We start from the raw sequence: 20,201 nt of genomic DNA, 5'->3' as shown, positions 1-20,201 counted from the left end.
TGATGTGCAAGGTGAGAGAAAGACTTGTGGAGAAGAATGTTTTAGGACTTTTGGGAGATTGCTAGAGAAGGTAACACTTCTCTTTTTTGCCTTGTCTCCTCCAAAATGTGTGAAAGATGACAGTGGCTGGGCTGTGTAGTAAACTGATGTTATGAAATCTGGGAGGCTTTGGCAAGGCTTCCTGAAAAGTGAAAGGGAGGAAGAGAGCTAATTTGTGGGGACTAAGTATGAGGGGTTTGTTGCTGTCACTTGGCAAGAGGGAAGTGTAGATTCCATGTCTTCCATCTCAGAGCAACAGCTCTAAGCATGGTGTTTGCTGTTCAGCGGGATGGTGGTGTAGTCTCTGGGGTGCAAGTAGTGTGGACTCCTCGTGCTTGCCTACTTGCATCACTTACAGCAGTGATTATTCTGGGGTGTGTCACTGTGGAGAGTCTCAGTTGCATTGAGAATGCTCTGTCTTGCTTTAGCTAACAAGAAACTAATTACTTTGTTAAACAGCTTTGGCTGTTATAATGAAGGATATACTGACTCGCACAAGATAATTGCAGTTATGAATTAAAGATGTCTTGATCTGATTTGTTTGTTTGTGTGGATATGCTCTTACTGCTGTTTGTAAGCCCAATGCAGAACTTGGATTACAAGGGCTTTTGCAATCAATATTTATTTAAAGAAAAAAAGTCCTGACAAAAGACAGGCTTCATTATGGTGCGGAGCCAAGCCTTGTTTTCACTGCAATTTTCCTCTGGACAAAGTCATTTATAATTGATTAGGCAAAGAGTGTTTAAGGAGAAACAAATACACACGGATGGAGCCGGACGTGTGTGCGCATTGATGGCTGTAAGTAAAGTGGAAATACTGCCTTAGTAAATGCAAAGCCTCACATCACAGTGAGGTTGTGTGCAGCTTTTATTAAGCCAAGTAGCCTCAATTAGCTCCGCTTATTAGGACTAATGTGGCCCTTATATGAATTAATAGCAAGAGACTGCGAAGGTGATGGGGGATGTGCTCTTTGTTTTGAGATGCCTTCTGTGCCATTTTGCCTAGAATGGATGTCTCTTTCTAATCAGAGGGGTTGGCTGCTGCTAAAATACCTCACCTTGTTGTATTTGGATGTTAGACTTCTCTCAAACTAAATGAAAACACTTCTGGGCGCAGAGGAACATGCAAGTGTTTGCCCTTTTCAGGATTTTTCTCATCAGCAGCATATCATTGTATGTTACTGTTTAACTTCCAAACTGAAAATCCAAGCGCTTACATGGAGTTTTGTTTTGCTTTTCAGATTGTTTCAAGAAAAAATCCAGAGGATGTCCAGGAGGTAACAGTTTAAACTTGTGCAAATGTCTTTGTGTATCACACAAAGATGCCTTTTGAAGCATCTTTGATAAAATTTAGCAATTTCATCGTGTTTTGTCATTGTAATCCTTTGTGCGTTTCCATTTGTCTTTAGCTTTCAGTTGAAAACAGTAGCTAGTGTGACATGTTGCAATTCATTCCTCAGTGATGAATCCTGACTTGAAACAAAGTCTTAGGGAGTAGTGTGTCTTTTGATGACAAAACTGCTTTGATAACTTTTCAAGCTCTTTTCTTAGGGCTGGAATTGGCAAATTGATGGTTACTTAACTCCTACTGGTAAAATTAGAGATCAGTCCACGATCCAAGTCTTAGGTCTCAGCTGTAGGTACTCTTTTCTGCTTTAACCAATGCTTCACTGAAAAGCCTACACCATTACTGTCTATTAGGGAAAAGGGAAAATGGAGGAATGTAGAGTAGTTGAGAGAGATGAGACTGCAAGTTGTGTATTATGCTTGTATCTCTGAGGCTTCTGTAGCAAAGCATATAACTGGAAAATACTAAAACTTTAAAACTGCTTTCTCTTTGCCTCTGCTGAAAAGGCTCTGAATGAGAGTCTGCTGTGTTCTTGTGCCTCTTTAATACCTCAAAAGACTGGCAGGAACCGTTTTATTGAGACAAAAAAATACATCACGTGTGTGTGGGTTGTGGTTTGTGGGGTTCTTTTTAGATTACACCCCCTTCTCTTCCCCCTTCCCCCTCTCGATTTCTTCTGGACTAATGGTCACTGGTACTATTATATGATGAACATGCAAAATCTTCCTTCAAAAGCACAACCTTATGGCTTTTCAGACATTGTGTAACATATGCATCTGTTCAATTTCTGGTGCAGTCTCTTACTACAGTTGAGGAGAACCTGGATAGTTGATGAAAGAAGAGCCCATAAGTGAATTCATTGCATCTCTGTGTGGTCAAACATGAGTTACTGATTAGTGGCTTGGCAGAGGTGAGAATTGGCTAATACACCTAAAACCCCTTGTTGCATCATTGTTTGAAATCCTGAGAATCAGACAAACATGAGCATTTATACTTTTTGTATTTATTTGGGTTTTTAATCTCTAGGGGATTAAAATAGCCTATCAGAACCAGGATAATAGATGTGGGGTTAGAACTGCATTACTGTAGTCTGTAGCTTGATGTTCACCTTTTCCAGGAAGACTCCTGAATTGAACTTTTCCATGAGCACATTCTGCCATTACCTTAATCTTCATTTGTGGGAAAAAACACTTTATAGCAGCTGTTGATGAGCCAGTCATCAGAAAAATAATATTGTAAGTGTCTTTTAGCTAGAGTATTGCATGAATATATGTTAAGTAGTTTTGAAACAATAGCAAACCAATATCTTTTAGTCATTGCTTTGGTGGTTGCTTTGATCTGTGGCTGTAGGATAGCCATGTAGAGTTCCACATACTCTAGACAATAAGGAGACATGAATGTGCTATGAACTTATTGATGATTGCCCTTTTCCACCCTTCATTGTACAAAATTAATTATTTTGCATGTCATAGCATGTTAGGTGTGGTGTGATTCTGTTATAAGCAAGCATCTGAAAGTACCTAGTTATTAAAAAGAATATCCTAGATGGTAGTTGCCGTTAACACTGAATTGGAGTCAGAAAACCACTTATGTTGGGAACTTTTCTGCTATATTGGCTGCTTATGCTAAATAGAGAATTGTGGGCAACCTTTGAAAGAAAAAGAACATGCTCCTAACCTGTTCCCATGAAAATAAATGTCCCTCTGCTCTTCATAATTCTCAGTTAGAAATTCAGTAGACAAAATTTTGTGCACACAACCACCCTGTTGCTTTATGATCTGTCCCATGCAACCCCCTTCCTGCACCCATATGTGTAATGATAGGACAAGGGGTGATGGCTTCAAACTGAACCAGGGGAAGTTCAGGTTAGCTCTAAGGCAGAACTTCTTCCCTGTGAGGGTGCTGAGGCGCTGGCACAGGGTGCCCAGAGAAGTGAAAAATGCTGCATTCCTGGCAGTGTTCAAGGCCAGGTTGGATGGGGCTTGGGTGACATGCCGTAGTGTGAGGTGTCCCTGCCCGTGGCAGGGGGTTGAAACTAGATGATCTTAAGGTCCATTCCAACCCAAACCATTGTATGATTCTGTGTTTCTATATAGAGCCACTTAGGTGTGCCTCCCTACTCAGAATTCTCTTTTCATACCACTGCTGTGATGTTAATACAGACCTCATGAATGTACAACTGCGCATAAGGCTGTGTGTTGTGGCTTAACTCTACTTGCCAGTTTTTGCTCACCTCCTTTAACTGCCCTTTGGGATACAAGTCTTTAGTACAGCATCTCTCCCACTGCAGCCAATTACAATTTGAAATAATTCCAGCTGTTTTTGCTGGGACAGGGAGGAAGGTAACCTTGTAAGGGCTTTCTTCTCAAAAGGAGAAAGAAGTTCAAGTTGAATGGAAGAGTTGATACAGAAAAGCTAGTGGACTTTAATTTCCCTGTTTCTGGGGATTGATGGTGGCAACATGGTGTGTGAGGCAGTTGTAGCTAGTCTTTCGGGGTTTATCTCTTATTCATGGAGGAGAAAGGGTTGTTCGTTGTGGAACAGATGAATCACGTGAGTTAACAGAGATCTACTGGCTCCAGCCATGACAAGCACCTTATTGCATTACAAGTCTAACATATGTTTTGTGATATGCTTGCTGTGCTTCGTTGGGCCTCAAAGTACATTGTGTCCTTCCTCTAAATCTGATTTCTAATGAGTATGTTAAAGTGAGAACTTTGCTGAGCCACATGCATGCAAAGGCATGATTTCTGTGAGCTTGTGAAAGGTTTTAGGATGACCTTGACTGCTTTTGCTATGCAGGCTACTTACAAACATTTATTTTTTCCCTTTGGCTATTGGGAGATCACTTGCAGCAGTAAAAAATGCTATTTTATTTTTTTAGTGGAACAGAATCTCATGCTTTTATTTTTCTGGCAGCTTTTCATGTTGTCTCCAAGTACTGACAATACAATAACTTCAGGTTTCAAGACTTCACCATCATAAGCAATTTTCTTTTCTAGATGCATGCTGAAGAAGTGCTAATCATCCACTTCCAAGGTATTGGATTAGATGGGAGTACAGCATTGAAAAATTATTGTTTCTGGTAGCAAAATGACTAGTTTGCCTTCTTGAGAGGTTATGATTTGTCTTCCCTTGTCTGTTGAGCTCCACCAAGTACTCAGTGGTAATGGAGTCCTAGAAATGTGTGCACAATAGGTGGGGCTGAACCAGGGCTGCTGGATATATCATAGCTGAGTTTATAAGGTGGAGAGAGTGTTGCCACGTTAAAGCTTTGCATATCTACTGTTAACAGTCCTGGTACCATATGTCTGTATTGTTCTGTAAGTAGGACTTGTATCTGCTGAAACTTAGAAGGCCTGAGACCTTAGTGTTAAAAGTAACAAACCCCCTCCAAAACTCCAACAAAACAACAAAGAAACCCTCCAAAAATTAAATCATTTACTTGGTTCTAGGTTTGGTTTGCTTGAAAAAAAATAGTTTTTCAGTTACAATCACTCATGAGAGGCAACCTGTTAAATCAGTCAGAAGTATTTGGAACTTTTATGGTTAGTTGTAAGCTAATTGTGACATTCAACGGACGGAGCACTGGTATTGACTCCTGAGTGCACTGCAGGCTCTGTCTCTATTCTCTTTTTTTTTTTCCTTCCCCTGTTCTACTTTAGTCACTTCATGTTAGTTTTAAGGTTTGTTGCAATGGCTTCGTGAGTCTGCCCAAAACTGAGGCCAAGATATAAAATGTCTTTGTTAATTTCTTTCATCCTGATAGGAAACCTGTTAGCAATTGATCAAGTGTAAACTTTTCTAGCCTGATTTTCCTGTTGGGTTCTCTTTGTTCCTTGAATGGAAAGACTAAAAAGAATGGGATGGAGGAATGGAGGAACAAGGTAGAAACCTGGCTGGGAGATTACTACTTCTTTCTGGAAGGGATAGATCAGAAAAAGCTGGGTAGTGACCCAGTGCTGTCTTTGTGTTCCTGAAGTTGGAAACTGCCTGGATTACAAAAGGAACATGCTCAATTTTTGGATCAGGATTATTACTAATAAACCATTTAAAATGTGGGCTTGCATTTACCCCAGTCAGCATTTTACAGAAACAAATTACAAGCAGGTTTGTTGTCCTGGGTGCTTAATGTTCTGTCCTTCAGAATCTCTGTCTTGTATTGATTTCTCTTGCCTTGTTTTCTCTTCTGCTGTTTCTGCTCCCCATACCTGCAGCTGCGTCCAACACAGCATGTTACTGAGTGGTGGACAGTGCAGTGCTACCATTTGCCATCTTCTCCTCTCATACTGGTTCTCTGTGTAGGCCTGGATCTCAGTGTGATGGAAACAGTGCTGCCTTTGCTGTCTTTGTTTCCTTCTTCATCATTTACTTATGATTTTTTCTCTGCACTGAAGTCTTGGTAGCCAAAATATGGTTGTGGACAGACAATGACCATTTTTGTTATGGTTGTTAGAGTTGGCACTTCAGATTGTGTATTTTTGTTAAACATATTTGCTGAAGGTAGTGATCTGATTTGCTAAAAGACCTATATATATATTTGTTGTGTGAGGCAATGTGAACAATGAACCTCACCAATACTTCTCTCCCCTTTCTCTGCTTCAGATAGTCGTTTGGAAGAGATACAGTGACTTTAAGAAACTGCACAAAGATCTCTGGCAAATTCACAAAAACCTATGCAGACATACAGAACTCTTCCCACCTTTTGCCAAAGCAATACTATTTGGTAAGCATAATTTCTTCCTGACGTGCTGAAATCCTTTGATAACTCAATACCTGTAGATAAGTCTTGTTTTGCAGCTGCACAGAGCTCTTTTTTGTGTGCTTTTATTAATCTACTTCTAGGTTTGCTGTATCTTACTTGCAGGTGTATCATAGCTTGACACTTCACTTTTTTAGCAGGGGTAGTTGTGTCCTTGCTTCCATGTTAGAAATAGTAGCTCAAATATGTATTGATGTGGATGTTCTGTATCTTCGCAACATACATTCCCTGTCTTCAGGAGCATGAGGTCTGTATTAGCTTTGTGAACAGCACTTCAGCAAAGAACAAAGATTTTCATACATGAGCTGCCTGATCTTTGCTGATGAGTTATAGTGAAGTAGCAAGTGGTGGTTATAGAAAGGAACTTTTTGTCTTGGATATTTCATTGCAGTTATTGGATTTATCTAGCTAGGCTTTTGAGATCAGTTTTACATGTAGCAGTTAGCTATTTCACCAAAACAACCTATAGGAGAATCGTGGCTCTACATGGGAAATACATGACAAAAAAGCTTTTTGGTGTGCATCATCATGTGCTTTCAAGCCTTTTTCCCCAAGCATTTTAATGTTTGGCATTTCTTTGCATGCATCTACTGTGCGTTCTTGGTTGGGTTTGGGTTTAGGTGAGCTTTTTAGTTTCTGAAGTGCTTTTGGCGTTACTAAGGCATGTCCATGGCACTTACGAGTTGTTCTAGCATGCTATTTTTTTTATATTTTTTTGCAAGGTTTCTGTTGTGGATTTTGGGCAATTTTTGTTGTGCTGTTTTTCTTCCTAAGGCAGGGCTGTGGTTTCTTTGTGTCCAGGATTTCTTTGGTGGGTTTTTTTGGACTTCATTTGCCATGCATCTACCACTTACGAGTGTTTCTAAGGTATCGCTGACAGCCCCAAATGTGTTTGGTGCTTTTTTAGTGTGCATCTACCATGTGTTTTTTGGTGTGTTTTTTGGCAGGTTTTTCAGTTTCCAACACTTCTTTGGAGGTTACTAAGGCATTTCCATGGTGTTTCCAAGTTGTTTTAATATATTTTGGCTTTTGCTTTTTTTGGGTTTTTTTTTAAGCATCCAGCTTGTGGTTTTGTGTGTGTGGTGGTTTCTTTTAATGTACCTTTCATACATCCAGCATGTTTGGCATGTATTGGCAAGCATCCACTTCATGCTCTTTGTCAAGGATTCTGGTGTGAAGCCGGGGCTTGTTTTGTGTGTGGGTTTTGGTTCTTGAGGCACTGCTGTGGCAATTGCTTTTCTGGTGTCCAGCATTTCTGAGGGGTAGCTTGTCTTCATGCATATATGGCATGATTTTCAGCATTTGTTTAAGCATTTTTGAGCATCCTTTAACATGTCCAGCATATTTGGCATTTGTTTTGGGCATGCATCTACCTCATGCTTTGTGAGTGTTTCTGAGGCGTTTCTAAGCCGTTAGCTGTGCAGAATGGTGCTGCTTTTTAGTGTTCTGTTTTTAAGCTTCCAACATATGTTTGGCATTTCTTTGCATTTACCATGTGCACTTATTGGGTGTTTTAACAGGCTTTTAAGCATCCAACATGTTTGGTGGGTTTTTTTTGGCATGAAGCTACCATGCTCCTTTTGATAGATTTTTTGGTGGGCTTTTTGGTTTGTGAGGTGGTGTTGGCAGGCTTTTCGTTTGTGAGGTTCTTTGGGTTACAAAGGCATTTCCATGGAGTTTGTAAGTCGGTTTTGTGCCTTTTTTTTTTTTTAAAGCATCCAGCCTGTGTTATGTTTTTTTTATGTGGCCTTTGCAAGGCGTTTGGTGTCCAGCATGTTTGGTGTTTTTTGGCATGTACCTACTATGTGCTCTCTTTTTTGGTATGGATTGGGACATTTATAGGTGTGGTTTTGGTCCCTAGGGCATGCCTATGATGTTATTTCATAGGTCTTAGACACATAGAATGGTTTGGGTTGGAAAGGACCTTAAGATCATCCAGTTCCAACCCTGTGCCATGGGCAGGGACACCTTGTACTAGAACATGTTGCCCAAGGCTCTGTCCAGCCTGGCCTTGAAGAAGACCAGGATTTCTTTGTTGTGTATGTTTGGGGTTTTAAGGGGTTTTTTTCTCGGGGGGTGTGTGTGTGTGTGTATTGCATGTATGTACTGCATGATTTTCAGTGGGTTTTAAAGAGTGATTCAGCATTTTTTGTGTGTCCGGTATATTTGGGGCATTTTTTAGCATGCATCTACTGCATACCATTATTGGGCATTTGAACAGGTTTTTAAGCTTCCAACACATTTGTAATTTTTTTCTTGGCATGAGTCTACCATGTGCCCTTTTTTGATGGAGTTTTTGGATGGATTTTTAGTTTTGAGGTGTTTATGGGCAGGCTTTTCTGTGTTTAAGATATTTTGGGGTTAAGGCCTTTCTGTGGTTGGTGTACTGGGATAGTTGTTTGGTTTGCTTAAACATTCAGACTGTGTTTATGGCTTTTGTATGCACCTTGTGTGGTATTTAGTGTCCAGCCAAGGTTTTTGCACCCTTTTTTGATATGGTTTTCTTTTCTTGTTTCTTGGCATTGCTGTGGTGGTGTTTTCCATTGCTACCTTTATTCCTGATATGTTTTGGTGGGTTTTTAAACATACAGCACACTTAGCACATTTGTTTTTGTGTGCATTTATGATATGCTTTTAAGAGTTTTTTAGCATCCAGCATGGGTTTGGGTTTTTTTTCATCTTGCTACCACCTGCTTTTTTGTATTTCTTCCATATAGTTTTAGCATTCTTAGTGTCCAGCATGTTTGGTGGTTTTTTGGCATGCATCCAGTGCACGGCTTTGGGTGTGTTTGCATGTTTCCCATGCATTGTGCCTGTCTTCTGTGTTTGTCAAATGTGTTTTCCATGGGATGTCCACTGATTTGTGAAGGCTGTGTGTGTGTGTGTGTAGCGGTTTTAGCAGTGTTGGACATGTATCTAGAGCATTTTCCCCATATACTGCCCCTGGCAGGAGGTTGGAACTGGATGATCTTAAGGTCCTTTCCAACCCAAACCAGTCTGGGGTTCTGTGAATATTATACTTTTTTTAGTGTATTATGCGTTCTGTATTTTTTTTTTCCTTTGTGTATGTGTGTGTTCACTATTGCTTTGGGATAATTAAGCCTGTTGGATTGGGAACTGCCAAAACTGAGGATGTTTAGTCAGCCTTTTTTCCACCAATATAATAATGCTGCCTGGGGTTATGGTTCTGCAGCGGTATTTGCTGGCCCTCCTTTGCCTCGAGTGCCAGAGAAACTGTATGAAACTCCTCTGGAGGCAAAACCTCAGCCTGGAAAGCACCAGTTTTCCTTTTGAGGTTTCAGGATCAAATATTGCCTCGACTTGGAATTTTTGGTACTTCTTGGTTTCGATGGCTGCTGCACGTAGACATGGCCCTGAGATGCCTTAAAGAATAAACTAACATAAAGAACTTTCAACAGATTGATGTTAGTTTATAACCCAAGTCCAATCTGCCCCTATAGCTTTTGGGGAAGCTGGGAACAACCCCTTGCTGTGTGCAGCAGCTACGGCAGAGGCAAGGGAGCTGAACTCTGATGCAGGTTTCCTGGCTCTCTGCGTAGAGCTGGGTAAAATTCCTAGCTTAAATTGTCTTTCCCATCAGCTAAATTGTATCCAACTTTTATGTAATTGTGTATTTAGTTATTTATGAATTTGGAAGTGGGGTAAGTTTCGGTGCTGTGTCAGAAGTTGTGCATTAATGGTCAGAGAATGTAGAGTTAGTTTCGTCCTGAGGTGGTTTTATATCTGATGTACAGAGCTAGAGTGCTCACTGGAGAAAGTATTTGCAAAGCATAATTTACTTTCAGGTAGAAGATGTGGGGGCTGTTCATAGAGGAGCAAAGAGGGGGTTAAAAAGAAGAGAAAATCAGGGTGGAAAGAGAGTGCAGGCTTCTAATATCTGAAATCATTTTAAATTGCCAGAAATGCAAATTAACTGTTTTCACACTAGTTCTGTAAGCAAGGGAAGAATTGAGTGAAACCCCTTCTGAAAGACATCCTTCTTCTATTGTATTTGGTGAACAAAAGTGGCTGCTGTGTACATTGTAGGAGAAGGAAATGTACAGAAATATTCAAGGTAGTTATTTATAAAAAAGCTCTTTGAAATGAAAACTAAACTAAACCAAACCAAACCCCACTACATGTGACTGAAGCTGAGCCACAGATGTATACGGGATAAGAGGAGGTAATGTAAAAACAAAATTGAAATGATTGCTCCATGGCTGAAAGAAACAGAAATATCTTCTGTTTGATTTAAGAATTACCTTTCTGTTTAAAGCATAAAATTTCATTGCATATTCTCCCATCTCACTTCTACATGTTATTTTCATTTAAAGCATTTATCTTCAGATTTTTTAAATTTTTATTTTGAGTATCTTTTGTGCTAGATGGGTTTTTATTTTTAATTTTAAGATGTGTGCTCTAAATAACCTATACATACTGTTCTTTAGAGAGTGCACTTTACGCAGGGAGCATTGCTGATTCTGACAGTGAAACTTGCTCGTATTGGAAGTATTAAACCTGAGCAGAATCTCAAGTTCAGCATTCAGAGTGTCAGGAGATGGTGTGGAGAGCTGGGATTTATTTAGAAACAACTGGGTCATGCTGTGCTTCTGCATTTCATGTCAACAAAGACTTGCCACATCTGCAGAACTGAACCATGTCGCATGTTTGATACCACAGCTTTTGATAATTATAATGTGCAAGTGCATGTATTTTTATGCTGTTACAATAGAGCTGCTCACATCAAAGCATGGAACTTGTTAGGGTTGGGAAAAAGAAATAATCTCACTTTTTTTTAGTTCACTTGAACCTTTTCCACCCGTCTTAGAGAGGAAACATAATGAACTCAAGCATGGGCATACACAATGTCCTAGCAGATCCAGCTGTTAAAACCTGAGTTGTTGTGCAGCAATTAAACAGGGGAAGTTCAGGTTAGATCCAAGGCAGAAGTTCTTCCCTGTGAGGGTGCTGAGGCCCCTGCACAGGGTGCCCAGCGGAGCTGTGGCTGCCCCATCCCTGGCAGTGTTCAAGGCCAGGTTGGACAGAGCCTTGGGCAACATGGTCTGGTGTGAGGTGTCCCTGCCAATGCAGGGGGTTGGAACTGATGATCCTAAGGTCCTTTCCAACCCAAACCATTCTATGATTATGATACCTAATTCTGGGGAGTGGTTATTCTCCCACCCTAGTATGCATCAACATAATTTCTTCAGTATTTTCAAACTACTTTATTTCTTGTTGGACATTTTAAGTATTCCTGTATGTTTGCTATACCTGGCACTTTACCAGACTGCTGGTAAATCTGTACTCAGCATGTCTTGTATCTAACAACTGCAGAAATGTACTCTAGTATGAAAAATACACTCCCCACCCCCTGGCAAAAAGAAACCAAAACCCCCAGATAGTGGTAAATTGTTAACAGTGAGTCAGAAAGATGATTCACGTCATATAGCTCAGATAAGGATGCTTTCTGCATTCAAAAATACCAAATGAAGTAGCATATTTAGGAGTCCAGCTTAAGTATAGTTGGAAGCCTTGCGAGAACCTGAAATGCAAACACAAAGCTTGCTAGGTGTTTTATTGTTCATATCTGCTCCAATAAAAATAAATTGTGGATTCTCTTCACAGGGATTTACATTTGGTTTTTATGTACAGAAGAAGTTTTGAATGGATCATTGCTGGAGGAACAGCAGAACTGTACAAATGCATTTGTTATATGCCAAGATTGTAGTTGGCACTTCCTGAAGTCCTGGAAAGACACAATCCCTGTGATGAAGTTGCCATGTGTCTGAGAGATGTTGATTTAGATGCAGGAACACCTCCTAATAGAAATGTTTGAAGAGGCAGCTGGGTATCTAAGCATCTTTGAACATCTGATTGAGAAGGGTGATAATGAAAGTGTTGAGCTATCCAAGATTCCTTGAAAGTATGAAAAAAGGGAGAGAGGAAGGGAGTGCAGCAGGGTTGGCTGGGAATGAAGCTGCCAGCAGGATGGCAGGTAGTCTGTGAACAGTATGAATTATGTTCTTCTTTCCCCCCAAAGTCCTCTACTTCTGTAAGTAGTTGTCCTGATAGTGTATCATGATGCTGATGAGCTGGAAAATGTGACAGTGACTAATATTTCAGTGACTCTGTTGAAACATGTTTTGGTTTTAGCTCAGTTCCTAAGAAAATAACCTTATGTAATTGTGCTGTCAAAGTCAAACCTCTTACTCGTGTGGCTAATACCAGCTAAACATGAGCGGGGATGCAGTTGCAAATGTAATTCTATTTCTCCAAAGTCTGAGAAACACCAAGTGAGAAGAAGACCCATGAGGTCTGCAGCTGCCTGGGCAATCGGTAAACCCTGCCAGGCTGGTCCTGACATGGCCTTCTGCTGCCCAGGGGAAGTACTGAGATGATGTGGATGAGGAAAATGAGTTTTCATTGGGTTTGATGAATTAGAATGGGGAAAGGTCCCTGGGAAAACAGGAAAAATCTCTTACAGAATTACTTCATTGCAAATGTTTCCTGTTTCTGGCCGTGTTATGTGCTTACTTCTTTGTGATTGATTTTCTGTTGCATTGTAACAGTGTTCATGTCATTTTGTAGATTTATTTAACTGGCCCATGCTGCTGTGCTGTACTGAGGGAAGCTGTTTTTTCATGATGTTCTACTTTGCATGGGATGAAACAAAAGCCTTAAGGCACCCCAGTGTTGCTCTGAAGACCCAGGAAGTTTGATGAGCAGTTTAATGAGCCTGATTTCAGTGTTGCCACTCAACGTGGTAACATTGCCTTTGCCTCCTTTTTGCTTGCTTGTTGCTTGCTCTTTTGTCCAGCTTGCTCGTATTTGTGCAGCTGAAAGGGCAGGGTGAACAAGTCACAGAACTGATCCAGCTGCAAATTAGCCCAATGGTGTCTTGTCTTCTCTTTCCCAGAAAAATAACCCCCAAAAGCTTTGTTTGTGATCTTGTGAGTATGTGTGTGGCTTTCTAGTTTTATTTTCTTTTTTTCTGGTGCCACATGGGCAGGAGCTATTTACTTGGAGAATTTCTGGAAAGAATCCTGCTTTGATACTTTCTTCTGGGATTAGGTTGTGGTTTTTTTTTTCTTTTTTTTGCTTGCTCTGGGTAGAAATGAATTTTGCTTTTTGTATTCAGTGTTCCTTTTGTCCTCTTCAAAGGTTAATGCCACAGAGTAGTCACAGGTGGTTCTTATTTTTCTGGTCATGCTGTTATAGCAATACTGTTTCTTGAACTTGTCTTCCCAGTCCTTTTTTCGCCTCTGTATAGCTGTTCCAGTATCTGTTCTATCCTCCTCCAATTATTACTGTTAACCTCTGCCCTTTTTCTTTGTAAACTTGTAACTATTTCAACAACAAAGACATGTTGATATGAAAAGCTAAAATAAGTTGTGTGCAATTGTGAAGAATGTGAATTTAAGGTAGCAATCCAGGGGTTTTCTCTGGAGAAACAAATCTCTTCAGATGAACTGTGGGATTGTTTTTTAAACATGTTTTTTTCTCCTAATTGGAATGTCTTGGGTGCTGGGTAGGAAAAAGAGAAGGATCATACACTGTTAGTAAATGAGCTGCTTTCCAGCTCTGTTTACCTCTTGAATCCAGGAGGAGATGAGACCGTGTCTGCATGGAGCTACTTCAGAGGAAAGCTTCAGTGCCTGGTAGCACGGCTTCACCATCTCCCCTCCACTTTGTCTCCTCCATAACTGGCACCTTGGAAATGATGATCTGTTTGGGGGCTTTTAGCAATACTTTGTTTACTGTCCGCTCGTATTGTGCGTTGTTCTTGAGACTATGTGAAGATTGCTCAGCTCCTTCCAGGATTCGGGCCGTAATCAAGGCTGACACTGACTGGCATATTGTCAAATTGTACGTGTCTCATTTATTGTTAGATAACATTGGACACCCGTTAGTGTCTCTTGGCTAATCAAGAGTGTTGCCTCCCATATTCTTACGATGAGAGGGCGAAGGATTCTTGTTGTAGCTGCCAGCTTTCATCATCTGAGTGGATTGCGGAAGACGGGACTCTAGGGACAATTGAGCATAGGAAGTTTGAAGATTCGCTATGTTCTCCTGACGCATTGGAATGACTTTCATAGACTCAGGGCATTGTCTCCAGAAGGTTGCTTTTGCTTTGTGTTTTCTTTATTGTAGTTATTACAGCAAATAACTGTGTGTTTACGTGTAAAACTGTCAAGCTATGTGTCTGTTCCAGGGCGATTTGATGCAACTGTGATTGAAGAAAGAAGGCAATGTGCTGAAGATCTCTTGCAGTTTTCTGCCAACATTCCTTCTCTCTATAACAGCAAACAGCTTGAAGACTTTTTTAAGGTTTGTTAGTATTTGCAGAAGTATTTGCTTCTTACTGATCTGAATAAAATACAGTGTTGATTCTGCTTTACTTCATAAACCGCGGCGTGACGGTGAGCTGATGTGACATGCTTTGAGAAGTGACTGCGAGTTTTCCATTCACTCTGGAAATGAGGCTTAAAAAACCCCTCATGCTACATCTCTACAAGGTGGAAAGTTTTACAGGAACTTCAGGTGAAAGAATTTGGAATTCTTGTTTATTGAATGATGAGCAAAACCCGTGATATTAAATCCAGGTGTTCAGTGGGAAGTAATACAAATATTGTCACTGTTTTCTATGTTTTATTTAAGCATTCATAGCTTCAAACCATAGGAAGGAAGACTCTCTAGACTGATTTCTTATGGCCTGTTATGGATTTAGGTCCATGACAACAAATTTGGCATATAAGTAGTCAAATATGCTGCTTGGATAGTGTTGAAAGAACCACCCTCCAAAACATATTTTAGTAGATAAGTTGATCCGGACTTCCTACTTACTACATCTGAAGCAGTTCGTTTTCAATAGTTCTTTCAAACCTCTATTTTTGGTAGCTTACTCCAACATTCTGCAAACACACAAACATAAATTTACATGTAAACACGATAGTAACTCCCTGGAATTAAGGACATGCTTATCTGGCTGGGATGGGATGTAAGTGTATTAATGTGTAAGTGTATTTAAATGATACACGTGCTAACACAAAATGACAGCAAAGCTTACAAATCTTTACTTGTTTTCATGGTGCAGAGTTCTTTAAAATAACAGTTTTTCGTAAGCTTTGGTGGCAACAAAGATTGGGAGACTGAGTTAGAATATTTTGCTTTCCGCTTTATTTGCATTTGCACTTTTCAGCTTTTAGGAAATACCTCTGTGTTTTGGGGTATTTGTTCAGAGCTCTCTTCCCCTCCTTTGCTTAGTAAAAGTATTAGTTTTAGCCTTCCAGTGGACCTTTTTGGGCTTTGCAACAGAATGAGTAAAACTAGCAAGACATTAAGACATTTTTGTAGGAGCAAGTGTGTCAACAAGGGAAATTATGCAAGTGTAATAATTTAGTCTTATTTGTCAGCTGCTGTTGTATCATGTTTTCCTGTAAGAAAGCCTTAGGTTTTGACCCATCACCAGCTCAGCCCATGTCCTTTAGCTCTGCTCGGGGGTGGTTTTCTTCCTTTTCAGATTTCTGTGCAAATAGCCATGGAGAGAGACACTTAGACAGTGGAGGCTTAGAAACAGCTGGAGGGAGTCCTGTGTGTATCTGTGTATTACAGACTCCAGAAAAACTGGCTGGCTAGTGTGCAGATGTGCTGGGCTCGTTCAAGATGGATTAGCAATGCCCGTTTGTAATAGTGCCTTGGAAATGGTGCAGTTTCTGTTGAAGGTGCATGGGAAGTGTGCACCTGACATGGGAAGTGGAAGTTTATAAAAGAAATATTTAGGTGCTTTCTAGTGCAGTCAGTTGTTCCTGTTGTTACTTCAGTTACCTTTGATTCCTTTCAGGCTGGGGAGGGAATAATGTCTTCCTCCAATGCCGGGAGGGCCTTGTCTTCCCTCTTTGTCCAGTTTTGACTATGACTGAACTCAAGATAGTGGGTCATGGGTAGGACATTAGTCTGATGGACAAACACTCCAGTGTGGGGGACCTGCTGAGCTTGGGAACACCACTGAAGAGCACAGAGTGTATGTTCCACAAGAGAGCAGGAACATCACTGTTCCCTCCCTCTTGAACTCTGGGGTTTCAGGCAGACCTGCTGCAGCCTGTTACTGCTCAGGACTCTGAGGCTGCAGTAGGCTGACTATTTAGATACCTGGACAGTCTGTGGCAACCAGACATGGCCTAACCAAAAGCCCTTGTTTAATTTTGCAGGCTTACATAGTTTAATTAAATACATTAAAGTAATGGAGCATTCACTGGTTAGGAAAATTAATTTTGACTGTTGCTTCTATGGAGTGAGACTTTTCATAGAGCACAGCAGCTAAATAATTCCTTTCCCTCTTTCTTTGCAGGGTGGAGAGGTGCACGATGGCTCTGAACTGATCGGTCCTGTTGAGCCTCCGTCTGACTCTCTGACTGACAACCTGTCTGACTGCAGCTCTGAAGGTTTGCTTGCTCTTGTCATGTAACCTTATAGTGTGATCTGTTTCAAAACAGCAGGTGAGTCCAGAGAAGGCCATGGAGATCCTCTAAAGGCTGGATCTCCTCTGCTCTAGAGCCAGGCTGAGAGAGCTGGGCTGGTTCAGCCTGGAGAAGAAAAGGCTTCTTAAAGGGAGACCTTAGAGTAGCTCCAGTGCCTAAAGGGTCTCCAGGAAACCTGGAGAGGGACTTTGGACAAGGGCCTGTAGGGACAGGCCAAGGGGAATGGCTTTAACCTGCCAGAGGGGAGATTGAGATGAGCTCTGAGGCAGAAGCTCTTCCCTGTGAGGGTGCTGAGGCGCTGGCACAGGGTGCCCAGAGAAGCTGTGGCTGCCCCATCCCTGGCAGTGTTCAAGGCCAGGTTGGACACAGGGGCTTGGAGCAACCTGCTCTAATGGAAGGTGTCCGTGCCCATGGCAGGGGTTGGAACTGGATAAGCTTTGAGGTCCCTTCAACCCAAACCAGTCTGGGATTCTATGGTAAATGACAAGTGTCATATTTGTGGGGCATTGGCTTCCAGTTTCTGTTTGCTTGGTATGACGGAAATGCCAGAGCTGGGATTAACAAAGGAGAAGTTAGGCTCAGAAGAGCTCTGTCTGCACTGCTGGAAGTTTACTTCTAACAGAAAGTTTTCTGGGAGTTTGTCTAGTCCATTCTACAACTCCTAGTGCTCTATTGCTTAAATTGAACTGCTTTTGGTGCTGACTTAACCCTCTAGTTTAAACATACATAATCCTGCCTGCTTCTAAAAGGCTGGGCAAACACTGTGGTAGTGTTCACTAATAATCATGACCCAGGTCTCAAGCTGTAGAAATTTGCAGGGAACTTTAAAATCATTCTGAGGTTGATCAGTAAATACAAAGATGACTGTCTGAATTTGCCTAGAGCATGAAAAATACATCTAAGAGTTGAACTGCCCCATTAATTTCAGAGGGTTCTTATTCAGCTGTTCATGCTCTGGGTGTCCCCAAGCTTTCAGTGCTTAGTAAATCCAGAAGAGAATTGGTATTGTATTTTAAAAGTCTTAAGTATGCCTTCTGGATTGAGCATATTGGAGTGGTGAATGTTAAAGCCTATTGCAGGGCTTGGGAGATAAGCAAGTTGTTAAATTCTCTCAAGAAAAAATGATGGCAGTTTTTGTTTGCTGAAAAGAACTCCCCGTTGAAAGAATGAGAGGTTGTGTGTTAGAGCCAGTGCGTGCTCTGTTCACTTGAAGACTGGAAATCCCTCCCTTAACGTGCTAATGCTTTCTGGTTGTGCAGTGCCAGTGAAGGTTGTGTCCATTTTCCTGTGATTTTGTTTCCTTAGCACAGGGTAAAGATGGACGTGGATTTGGATACCATGTGTAGAGTGAAGTGGCACTTCACTTGCAGTAAATAATAGTATAGCTGTAAGGTAGGGTCAGTCAGCCCAAATAAATGCTGTGCTGGGCCTTCTTGCCTGCTTCTGGAGGCTGAGCTAGCTGAAGCATCTCTGTGTGTAATCATCTGCCAAGTACCACGCAGTGGTGGCCTTGACAGTGCTGGGGTAAAGGTGGGACTTCATGATCTTAAAGGTCTTTTCCAACCCAGTTGATTCTATGATGCTATATTTATGTATTTCTGAGTTATGTTTTGGTCCTTGTGACTTCCAAAAAACTCTTTTCCAACTCTTCAGATTATTATTTGGAACTGTTTTATACTCGTGTACAAATACACATTATTATACAAACACGCTTATTTGGGAGGGGGTTTTGTCTTAACTACTTCATTTCCTCTGGTCTTTCTGGCATAGAACTTGCTTTGGCAAAACTCTGGTTGAATACCAGGAACTGGTTGTGTTTTCTAATAGGGGTTGGTTGGTTGGTTTGTTTTTTGCTTGAGGTTATATGCCCCTCGGATCTCTCTCTGTCAGTAACTTTGTGCTTAGTCGTAGAATACATTCTACTTGGGCAGTAAGTTTTGTGTTTTATTTTGTAGTATCTTCTATGATGTTAATAAAATAGTGCCCCCTCAGTATTTTGTTCTGTGAAGGGAAAGGTATAGAGCTGTTTAATTACATAGGGTCGTTATGATAAATCCTGGTAACTAGTTTTACAGGGGCACTATTTCTGTGAAATGTAACATTCCAGGTTCTGACAGTGCCCTCGCTTTACACTGTGCCTTATAAAAGTGCTTGTAAAACTGCTTCTTTATTCACAAGGACTTCGTTCTGAGAAGAAAAACACTTCCTTTATGTGAGATAAAATAATGAAAGGAAAAAACTGCTGTAAAGCAAAAACCCCTCTTTAATACCCTTCTTCTGAGTCAGCTGGAGTGCTTTTAGGGGATGCTTGCAACAGCTATGAGCACAGGATTTCCTGATGCCGAATGTGACTTGTGGAATTATATTTTCTAAAAGCCCATGTGTCTTCCAGCTCATGTTTGACACCAGATTTTGGGCTGGGGTTAGGCTAGGGACTGAAGGAAACATCTGTCCTCAAGGCCTCTAGATGGCAGTGGCAATACTCGGCTCTGGGTCCTCTCCCGTAGTAATGGTAGAAGATGCAAGCTGATGGGGGGTAGAAATGTTTTTGTACCAAAATAAGTGAGAAGTATCTTGCTTGTAAAAGAAGTTTGGCAGCTCATGCTTTCACAGGAACCTGCTTTTCAAGAGCCTGGGTTATCCAGGCTTTCCACTGAGTCCTGGAAACTGTTTGCTCCTCATATGTGAAATTGCACAAGGCACAGACAAGTACAGGGATTTATGTTCAATTTCAGCATCATTATTCTCGTCTAATATGCCTGACAGTCACTCTGTCTTCCTCTCTGGGTACATGCAATAATGGTCAAATGTGCAACTTCCTCTCCAAAAGTCTTTTCTATACCAATAGCCAGATTCTTTAGAGAAGTTCATTGGGAACCTCATCTTTTGTTTCCCACAACCCCTTTCCCCCACTCCTTCTGTTTTACCATGTTCACATTGTCTTCCCAAAAATAAGCATATGCAGTTCAGACTATTCCTACCCCTTGGGCTGACTGGAAGCCCCATGGCTGTGGTTGTGTGGTGCCAGACCTGGGCTCTAAACTTGGCCCTAAGCAAAGTTTATTAGCTCAGGCTCTGTGCCATGTGAGCTGTGTTCATACAGCTTCTGGTCAAGTTGGCTGCAAGAGAAGAGCAAATATGATTTTGTTTGGAATGGAGGGCGGGGAACTTGGGTCTGTGTAATGTGGTGTGTGGATGTGCTCTAATTCACCCAGTTAGGGTGGGCAGCACACCCTTCCCACAAACTCCCACCTTTTCCATTCATTCTGCTTGTACCCTTTGTCCATCAGTCAGCTCTGCTCCCGCCTATACATTCCCTGGCAATTTCTCTTCACTGAACAAAAAAACTTGTCTCCTCTAAATATTATAAATGCTCAGTCCTCTGCACCCAAATTTGACATGGCTGTTCCTAAAATGGGCAGGTGAATGGCCCATTATTAATACACTACTTAATGGATCTTCTGTCTTCCTCCAGCTGTTCTGTTGTGAGGTTGCCTTCTATCTTGCAGGGCTTGGGGCTACACAGGCAGTTTTCTTCTCTGCGTGGACACTTCGCTTTATGTCCATCCCCTGAA

At 41.2% G+C, this 20,201-nt stretch overlaps 1 protein-coding gene across 5 annotated transcripts in view; it reads left to right on the top strand.

Annotated features, from left to right (window-relative positions):
* Nucleotides 1-1,282: 1,282 nt before the first annotated feature.
* RPS6KC1 (ribosomal protein S6 kinase, 52kDa, polypeptide 1) overlaps nt 1,283-20,201 on the top strand; it is an 85,044-nt gene continuing 66,125 nt past the window's right edge. For 2 of the 5 annotated variants that reach the window (XM_010017551.1, XM_010017550.1), the window contains exons 1-4: nt 1,283-1,315; nt 5,992-6,112; nt 14,361-14,476; nt 16,497-16,590. The gene's annotated coding sequence lies outside the window, so the exon portion shown is untranslated. Of the gene's footprint in view, nt 1,316-2,242; nt 2,297-5,991; nt 6,113-14,360; nt 14,477-16,496; nt 16,591-20,201 lie in introns of those variants that run through there. The other 3 variants (XM_010017552.1, XM_010017549.1, XM_010017547.1) reach the window with 2 other exon arrangements.

This window comes from Nestor notabilis, unplaced genomic scaffold, assembly GCF_000696875.1.
Source record: "Nestor notabilis isolate BGI_N333 unplaced genomic scaffold, ASM69687v1 scaffold1337, whole genome shotgun sequence".
Lineage (NCBI taxonomy): Eukaryota > Metazoa > Chordata > Aves > Psittaciformes > Psittacidae > Nestor > Nestor notabilis.
The sequence above is the reverse complement of the archived record's forward strand: the minus strand, read 5'-3'. Positions and strand labels throughout refer to the sequence as shown.